Raw genomic sequence first — 11,022 nt, forward strand, 5'->3', positions numbered from 1 at the left:
AAAAATATCTGCGGGAATACAACAACGCATTGGACCTGAATACGCTAGTCCTTTGGGAATTATTCAAGCTTTGACGGATGGAATAAAATTACTGCTAAAAGAGGATATTATCCCATCTAGGGGGGATATTTGGTTATTTAGTATTGGACCAGCGGTAGTGGTGATACCTATTTTTTTAGGCTATTTAGTAATTCCCTTTGGTCGCCACATTGTTTTAATTGATCTTAGTATAGGCATTTTTTTTTGGATTGCAATTTCAAGTATTGCTCCCCTTGGACTGCTTATAGCAGGATATGCATCCAATAATAAATATTCTTTTTTAGGTGGTCTCCGAGCTGCTGCTCAAGCTATTAGTTACGAAATTCCTTTAGCTTTATGTGTGTTATCTATATCTCTACGTGTGATTCGTTGGAATATGAGATTCATTTTTCCCTTTTTTAGTTATAGTTATAAAAAGAGGGAAAAATAGAACTTAATGGTATGAATATTCCGATCAAAAAACTAGATAGTCATATGGGTGAGATCAAACAGTTTACAAATCGTGCAGTAAGATGATTAAGTCCCATCCCCCATGTACAAGAGTGAGAGCATGCACAATCAGTGAAAACTGTGTGCCCCAGTTCATATATTAGTCATTGGGACCCAATAGCGGGGAGGAAAAGTATAAAAGTATGAAGTTACCGTCATTATATACTAAAAATCAAGCAAAGGTAGATGGTGAGAAACACCAAGATATAAAAAAGATTAGTGAAAAAAAAGAAACTGATATCTTATCTAGACCAAAGATATTTCCATAGAAATGGGATAACAATAAGGACTTGACATTGGTAGGGATGATCAAGTAGTACTTCCCCAGAACCCCGATCTACAATATGTTTCTATCTACTTCAAAAAATGGCTATCCAGAACGAAGTAATCCTTTAACACAGTTTTCTTTCTCTCACAAAAAGAATACTGAAGGTTAAGATAGGTTCAAAAGCTCCTATTATTTTTAGCAGACGGAATCTCATTGGTTCAATTTATGATCTAGTGCTTTTTTTTTTTTATTGTGTTCTTTATTTCTTAATGACCATTGAGAAGCCGTATGAAGTGAAAGTTTCACGTACGGTTTTGGAATAGAGATGAAAACAGTGATGTTTCTGTCGACTATAATTATCGAATAGTTCAAGTATAATTGATATAGTTGAAGCACAGTGCAGATATGGTTTTTTAGGATGGAATTTATGGCGTCAACCTATAGGGTTTTTAGCTTTTTTCATCTCATCTCTGGCAGAATGTGAAAGATTGCCCTTTGATTTACCAGAAGCGAAAGAAGAATTGGTAGCGGGTTATCAAACTGAATATTCGGGTATCAAATTTGGTTTATTTTATGTTGCTTCTTATCTAAATCTATTAGCTTCTTCATTCTTTGTAACAGTTCTTTACTTGGGCGGGTGGAACTTATCAATTCCATTCATACCCATTCTGGAACATTTTGAATGGGATTCTATTTCTGGAATTAGCGGGGTCGTTAATATAACAATTGGGATCCTAATTATATTAGCTAAAGCCTATCTGTTCTTATTTATTTCTATCATGGCAAGATGGACCTTGCCTAGGATAAGAATGGACCAATTATTGGATCTTGGGTGGAAATTTCTTTTACCTATTGCTTTGGGTAATTTTTTACTAACAGCCTCTTTCCAACTTATTTTATTATAACTAACTCTCTTTTCTTCGTGAAGAGGGTCTTATAAATTTTGCAATATATCCAAATTTGATAGATCAAATCTATGAAGAGAAAGAAATTTCTATGATTATTCGAGGAGATTTTACACATGTTCTCCATGGTAACTGGGTTTATGAATTATAGTGAACAAGCAATACAGGCTGCGAGATACATTGGGCAAGGTTTTATGGTTACCTTATATCACATGAATCGTTTACCTATTACTATTCAATATCCCTATGAAAAATGGATCCCATCAGAATGATTTCGTGGGAGGATCCACTTTGAATTTGATAAATGTATTGCTTGTGAAGTATGCGTCCGTGTATGCCCGATCAATCTACCTGTTGTGGATTGGAAAGTCGGAATAGATATGGGGAAAAAATGATTGGAAAATTATAGTATTGATTTTGGAATTTGTATCTTTTGTGGAAATTGTGTCGAATATTGCCCCACCAATTGTCTAGCGATGACTAAAGAATATGAACTTTCGACCTATGATCGCCATGAATTAAATTATGATCACATTGCTTTAGGACGTTTACCAATATCCGTTGTTGAAGATTTAAAGATTCAAACAATTCCGAGCTAAGCATATTAACTTAATATGTTTGAAGAAACTATGGACAAATTTTATGATTAAATCATTTCTACGATTATTCAGATTGAGCTCCGATTAAAGAATATCTAATAAACAAAATATTTCTAATTTTTGACAAATCAGGAATAAATAATTCTATTGACATCCCATTAATAATGTCAGATGTATGATTGATCGGAATCAATTATTGAGCTATAGATTAATTAATCAGTGCCCATATCAACTTATTAGAACTGGATCAATTTTTTTTGGAATATCAGTTGAGGCAATAACAACAATATTTTGTTTGATGGTGGTTTATTTTTCACCATCAATCGGATTATATGGATCCCCAAGGAGTTCTACCAATAATACAATAAGATAAAAGTAACAATCAGTTCATGAATGCTTGGAATCCATATGACACAAGGAGACATCAATTTTGCCAATTTGAGTGCAAATATGAATTGGATTACTCTTCTCGAAAAATACTCTGGAGGGTTAGGATTCAAAAATCGATCATACAAAAACTTATGAGGTTTTTTATCATAGTACTCCTTCTCAGCTACGTCTTTTGGCCTGCCTGACTAGCCGAGAGACCTGAGGATATTTTCACGCTCAAGGTGTGATTGTTTAGCTGAAGATGTATACTCGGGTTTATAGCGAGACAGAAGTTTTTGCTGCCTCAAAAAACTTTTAGGAGATATTCTTATTAAAGGTACATAAGAATCTGCTGCTAAATTTTTAGCCAAGTAGGATCGTCCAGTTTCCTTAGGCCCTATCAAAAAAATTCGATTCGAAAAGGACGGTACTGGGTAGAGTGGGTAAAATCTAACGTGGTCATATAAGAATGAGCGAATTGGGATGGAAGTCATCTTCTGATAAAAAGCAACAAAGATCGGTATTTCTGCTAAAAACAATGAATTTAATTTGGAATTCATTAAGCCTATTCTATGAGTTAGGCCTCTCTGAATAAATTCAGCTAAATATCGAAAGTAAAGAAGTCCTGGCTGTTCTTTTTTTTCAAATTCATGAAATAAACCAATAGGGGGGGTTAATTTCGATTCAAATTGAGAGATTCTTTGTTGTAGTAAAAACAATCGATTTTCTCTCAAAAGAAAGTCATCCACTTCAAATTTGTACAAAATTGTTTTTATAAGTGAGTGATATTTCCAGCATTCTCGAAAATGCCACCGCAACCATTTAATATTTTTGACATACCAAATTTTCAATAGTAGCGATAATCCTATATCATCAGGATCCGAGTCCAGCTCGATATAGTCCACAAATGTAAGCCAAGAACCATACCAATTTAAATTAGAAAAATTTCTAAGCCTTTTATAAGATCTAATCATTTCTCCTACTCTCTCAAAGCAGTAGGAATTATATTGCAAAACTCTAATGAGATAGAAGTTCCTATAGAACTTAATCAACAATAAAGGAATTCTGGAGGAAATATAAAAGAAAAACCCAATTAAGGTATAAAGAAAAATATCATATTCCCGAACATTATGTATATATTTCCATACATCAAATGATATTGATAGATCCTTTCCCTTAAGTACTTTTCTAAATACTTCGTCATTTGTTTCTTGCAATATTTTGTCAATACTCCAGCAGGATAACATAAGATTGAATGTAGGGATAATTTGATCATTCAATATCGGGAGAATTTGATTATTTAATATAGGGAGAATTTGATCATTTAATATTATGAGAATTTGATCATTCAATATTGTGATAATTTTATCAATTTTATCTCTAAATTCCCACTTTAGAACTTTCCAAAATTTATGATAAAGTGCCCACAAAATATTCAAATTGTGATTCCAATTTTGCCTAATATTTCCCGGGATTGATACCAACTGATTAATATTATTTATTGGTATTTCTGGTATTTCTATTTCTGAAAAAAGAGTAAAAAACAGATTTTTAGTATATTTCCAAATTCAGTGATTTCCACTACTCTAAACAATCTGTCCAATTGGGCGAGACTTTCTAGTCTATGGCCGCTCCTTTATGGTACTAGTTGTTGTTTTATCGAATTTGCTTCATTAATAGGTTTGCAATTCGACTTTGATCGTTACGGTTTGGTGCCAAGATCCAGTCCTAGTTAAGCAAAAATAGCAAGCCAAGATTACTAGATTCTCTCCTTTCTTCTATTTGTTTATTTGTTTTGAATATGATAAATGAAGGTGAGAAAAGATAACATGCATATGAATATTGATTAATATTGAATATCGCACATAACTAGGGAATTAACTCCAAAACTCCAAGTTTGTTCCGGAATCACCCATTATTAAAATAGGCAAATATTTATTTAATATCTCCTCATCCTTCACAATATATTCGAACAGAGGGAAGGGGAAAACGAAGGATTATGGAGAAGTATTACTTTATTGTTGCCATTTTGTATTTATTATACATTAATTGCATTAATCTAATCATTCATAAGATAGAGATTCAAATCTTTTATGCGCCTAAAAATTCATTTCGACCAATTGAACTTTCTCAAATTGTTTCTTTTTAAGAACTAGAAAGATCTGTGCTAAAACGACAGATGCTAAGAATAATAAAAGACCTTGAACACGTAAAGGATCTTGAAGTACTATTTCTGCATTTTCCTGACCAAATCCACCTACATTAGGGTTATTCGTTAACGATTGATCCGCCTTGATTAATTCGCCTTCTAAAACAAGAAGTTCCGGTCCCAGAGGTACAAAGTCTACCACTTGTCGACCATTCGATGGATTATCAATAGTTATTTGATATCCACCTTTTTCTTTATGTGCAATTTTACTTATTTTACCGGTTGCTGAAGCGTTGTACACTGTATTGTTGCTTTTGCTCCCATCGGGATAAATTTGTCCTCTTCCTCTATTACCACCTACATATATGGGATATTTCAAGAAGTGAGCTGTTTTATTAGTAGCGGGATTTGGTGAAAGGATGGGAAACACAATTTCACCATATTTTTGACCAGGAATAGGACCTATTATTAGAATTTTTTTTGATTGGGACGATAGCTCTGAAAATAAAGATCACCTATTTTTTCCTTAATCTCAGGAGAAATACGATCTGGAGGAGCTAATTTGAAACCTTCGGGTAAAATAAGAACAGCTCCTACATTTAAAGTTCCTTTCTTGCCATTAGCAAGAACTTGTTTTATTTGCTTATCATAAGGTATTTTTACAACTGCTTCAAAAACGGTATCAGGAAGCACGGACTGTGGAACTTCAATCTCCACAGGTTTTTTAGCCAAATGACAATTGGCACATACAATACGCCCAGTTGCTTCTCGAGGATTTTCGTAACCTTGCTGTGCAAAAATGGGATATGCATTTGCAATAGATGTGTGAGTCATTATATCTATCAATATAAAGGCGGAAATTGATTGAGCTATCAACTTTTTCATCCAGTCATCATAAGTTTTTCTATTTTGCATGGTTCAATTTTTTGTTACAATTCTCTTTTTGCTTTATAAAACATTTTACCCAATCTGGTCTTAAACAGATCATTTGGATAATGAGTTAAATATGAATTATGCTCTTGATTGATCTTAGAAAAAATATCTCTATTAAATAAAAGATTTATATCTATTTTTAGGGAGACAAACCTAGTATCTATTTGAATAGAAATAGATATACAAATTTTTCATATGCAAGGAGATCTTTATTACCATTTTAACAAATTAAATTGATCGATACGAGTTGATTTTCTGTTACGATATATTGCCAGAACAATAGCTAATCCAATAGCTGCTTCAGCAGCAGCAATAGCTATAACAAAGATCGAAAAGATATCCCCCTTTACTTGCCTACTATCAAAAAAATATGAGAATGTTACTAGGTTTAAATTAACTACATTGAGTATTAGCTCAAGGCACATAAGTGCTTTAACCATGTTTCGACTTGTTACTAGCCCATAAATACCGATAGAGAATAAATAAGCACCTAAAAGAAGCGCATGTTCGAGCATAATAATTCCTCATACCTTGATCTCTTCAGATGCAAACAAAAGTGGTAGTTTCTAATTTACATGAACGATCTATGAAGATAAAACAACGTATTTATGCCGCACGAGAGCTTTCATTTTCAAACTGTTTCTTCTCGACAAGCTATAGTAATGGCTCCTATAAGAGCAATTAGAAGAATTAGAGAAATAAGTTCGAATGGAAGTAAAAAATCAGTGGATAAATGAGCCCCAATACGTTGAATATTGTTTGTTAAATCTCGTTCTAACATTTGATCTGATTTTTGAGTCAGAGATATTCCGAACCATGATATGTTCAAGATAATAGTAATTAGTAAAGAAAAAAGACTCGTACAAACTATTGAAGTAATGCTATCTCCGATAGTCCAGGGAGCGGCATAATTGGGATATTTTGGATTATTTATCAACATCATAGCAAATAGAATCAAAATATTAACAGCTCCTATGTAGATCAGGATTTGTGCAACAACTATGAAATCCGCGTTCAGTATAATATAGAAAAAAGATATACAAATTAGAACTAACCCCAATGAAAGAGCGGAATAAATTATATTAGTAAGTAATACTACTCCTATACCTCCTAATAGAAGACTTAGTGTTAGAGGAGCCAACAAAAGAATATCAGATATAGATTCAGGTCGATTCATTATGTGTACAATAACTTTGAATATTATTTATTTCCTCCCATTCACTAAATAAAAAGTGAGCCCATTTACCTATATGCTATACTGGATTTGTAATTTCATTTGATATGGGCACTGATTAATTAATCTATAGCTCAATAATTGATTCCGATCAATCATACATCTGACATTATTAATGGGATGTCAATAGAATTATTTATTCCTGATTTGTCAAAAATTAGAAATATTTTGTTTATTAGATATTCTTTAATCGGAGCTCAATCTGAATAATCATAGAAATGATTTAATCATAAAATTTGTCCATAGTTTCTTCAGACATATTAAGTTAATATGCTTAGCTCGGAATTGTTTGAATTGTTAAATCTTCAACAACGGATATTGGTAAACGTCCTAAAGCAATGTGATCATAATTTAATTCATGGCGATCATAGGTCGAAAGTTCATATTCTTCAGTCATCGCTAGACAATTGGTGGGGCAATATTCGACACAATTTCCACTAAAGATACAAATTCCAAAATCAATACTATAATTTTCCAATCGTTTCTTCCCCATATCTATTCCGACTTTCCAATCCACAACAGGTAGATTGATCGGACATACACGGACGCATACTTCACAAGCAATACATTTATCAAATTCAAAGTGGATCCTCCCGCGAAATCGTTCTGATGGGATCCATTTTTCATAGGGATATTGAATAGTAATAGGTAAACAATTCATGTGATATAAGGTAACCATAAAACCTTGCCCAATGTATCTCGCAGCCTGTATTGCTTGTTCACTATAATTCATAAACCCAGTTACCATGGAGAACATGTGTAAAATCTCCTCGAATAATCATAGAAATTTCTTTCTCTTCATAGATTTGATCTATCATATTTGGATATATTGCAAAATTGATAAGACCCTCTTCACGAAGAAAAGAGAGTTAGTTATAATAAAATAAGTTGGAAAGAGGCTGTTAGTAAAAAATTACCCAAAGCAATAGGTAAAAGAAATTTCCACCCAAGATCCAATAATTGGTCCATTCTTATCCTAGGCAAGGTCCATCTTGCCGTGATAGAAATAAATAAGAATAGATAGGCTTTAGCTAATATAATTAGGATCCCAATTGTTATATTAACGACCCCGCTAATTCCAGAAATAGAATCCCATTCAAAATGTTCCAGAATGGGTATGAATGGAATTGATAAGTTCCACCCGCCCAAGTAAAGAACTGTTACAAAGAATGAAGAAGCTAATAGATTTAGATAAGAAGCAACGTAAAATAAACCAAATTTGATACCTGAATATTCAGTTTGATAACCCGCTACCAATTCTTCTTCTGCTTCTGGTAAATCAAAGGGCAATCTTTCACATTCTGCCAGAGATGAGATGAAAAAAGCTAAAAACCCTATAGGTTGATGCCACAAATTCCATCCTAAAAAACCATATCTGCACTGTGCTTCAACTATATCAATTATACTTGAACTATTCGATAATTATAGTCGACAGAAACATCACTGTTTTCATCTCTATTCCAAAACTGTACGTGAAACTTTCACTTCATACGGCTTCTCAATGGTCATTAAGAAATAAAGAACACAATAAAAAAAAAGAAGCACCAGATCATAAATTGAACCAATGAGATTCCGTCTGCTACAAATAATAGGAGCTTTTGAACCTATCTTAACCTTCAGTATTCTTTTTGGGAGAGAAAGAAAACTGTGTTAAAGGATTACTTCGTTCTGGATAGCCATTTTTTGAAGTAGATAGAAACATATTGTAGATCAGGGTTCTAGGGAAGTACTACTTGATCATCCCTACCAATGTCAAGTCCTTATTGTTATCCCATTTCTATGGAAATATCTTTGGTCTAGATAAGATATCAGTTTCTTTTTTTTCACTAATCTTTTTTATATCTTGGTGTTTCTCACCATCTACCTTTGCTTGATTTTTAGTATATAATGACGGTAACTTCATACTTTTATACTTTTCCTCCCCGCTATTGGGTCCCAATGACTAATATATGAACTGGGGCACACAGTTTTCACTGATTGTGCATGCTCTCACTCTTGTACATGGGGGATGGGACTTAATCATCTTACTGCAAGATTTGTAAACTGTTTGATCTCACCCATATGACTATCTAGTTTTTTGATCGGAATATTCATCCCATTAAGTTCTGTTTTTCCCTCTTTTTATAACTATAACTAAAAAAGGGAAAAATGAATCTCATATTCCAACGAATCACACGTAGAGATATAGATAACACACATAAAGCTAAAGGAATTTCATAACTAATAGCTTGAGCAGCAGCTCGGAGACCACCTAAAAAAGAATATTTATTATTGGATGCATATCCTGCTATAAGCAGTCCAAGGGGAGCAATACTTGAAATTGCAATCCAAAAAAAAATGCCTATACTAAGATCAATTAAAACAATGTGGCGACCAAAGGGAATTACTAAATAGCCTAAAAAAATAGGTATCACCACTACCGCTGGTCCAATACTAAATAACCAAATATCCCCCCTAGATGGGATAATATCCTCTTTTAGCAGTAATTTTATTCCATCCGTCAAAGCTTGAATAATTCCCAAAGGACCAGCGTATTCAGGTCCAATGCGTTGTTGTATTCTCGCAGATATTTTTCTTTCGAGCCATACAATAACTAATACTCCTATCGTAATTCCCAATAGAAGTATAATTATTTCAATTAGAATCCATATAAGACTATATATTTCTTTTGAAAATCCCAATCGAGAAAATAAATTGATAGCTTGTTCTTCGAGATCTGCTATATTAATCACCATTTTAACGATCAACCTCTCCCATAATGATATCTATACTACCCAAAGTCGTCATGATATTGGCTAATTTCATCCTTTTAACTAGTTGAGGAGGAATCTGCAAATTAATAAAACCAGGTGGTCGGATTTTCCATCTCTAGGGAAAAATGTTATCATCTCCTATAAAAAAAATTCCTAATTCCCCCTTGGGAGCTTCTACTCTCACGTAATGTTCTTGTTTTGATAACTCAAAAGTAGGGGAAGGTTTTTTACTGATAAATCAAGATTCAAAATCGTTCCATTTCGAATCTTTTCCCTTATTTAAATGTCGAACCTCTAAATTCTCATAGTGACCTCCCGAAATTATTTCTAGGGCCTGTCTAATTATTTTTATAGATTCTTTCATTTCTCCGATTCGAAGCAAATAACGAGCTAATGAATCTCCTTCTTTTTGCCATTGGATTTCCCAATCCAATTCATCATAACATTCATAATGATCCACTTTACGAAGATCCCATTGGATTCCGAAAGCTCATAGCATGGGTCCTGATAAACTCCAATCTATTGCTTCTTCTCTACTAATAATGCCTACTCCCTCAACTCGTCTCAAAAAGATAGGATTGCGTGTAATAAGTCTTTCATATTCGGTCACTTTTGGAAAGAAATAATAGCAAAAATCGAAGCATTTATCTACCCAACCGTAGGGTAAATCTACAGCTACTCCTCCAATACGAAAATAATTATGCATCATTCGCATACCCGTGGCAGCTTCAAATAAATCATATATCATTTCCCTCTCTCTTAAAATATAAAAGAAAGGAGTCTGCGCACCAATATCAGCCATGAAAGGTCCAAGCCATAACAAATGAGAAGCTATACGACTTAACTCTAGCATAATCATTCTAATATAGCTAGCCCTTTTAGGTATTTGAATATTTTCCAACTTTTTTGGTGCATTAACCGTTACCGCCTCTGTGAACATAGTAGCTAAATAATCCCATCGTGTTACATAGGGGAGATATTGAACAATTGTTCGGTTCTCAGCAATTTTTTCCATACCTCTATGTAAATAACCTAATATAGGTTCACAATCAATAACATCTTCACCATCTAGAGTAACAATAAGTCGAAGAACACCATGCATTGATGGATGATGAGGACCCATACTTACCATCATGAGGTCTTTCTCCCTAGCAACCATAATCATAGCTCTTTCCCGGTTAAAAAAATCAATGAGAACAAAAAAAAAGAATGACTCATTAGGATTCGGAATTTAATAAAACATAATTTTTGAAAATTAAAATTTCATTCAAATAAAAATTAACG

Source organism: Cupressus sempervirens, chromosome 1, assembly GCF_028749045.1.
Source record: "Cupressus sempervirens isolate cs-2001-9-10 chromosome 1, ASM2874904v1, whole genome shotgun sequence".
Classification (NCBI taxonomy): Eukaryota; Viridiplantae; Streptophyta; class Pinopsida; order Cupressales; family Cupressaceae; genus Cupressus; species Cupressus sempervirens.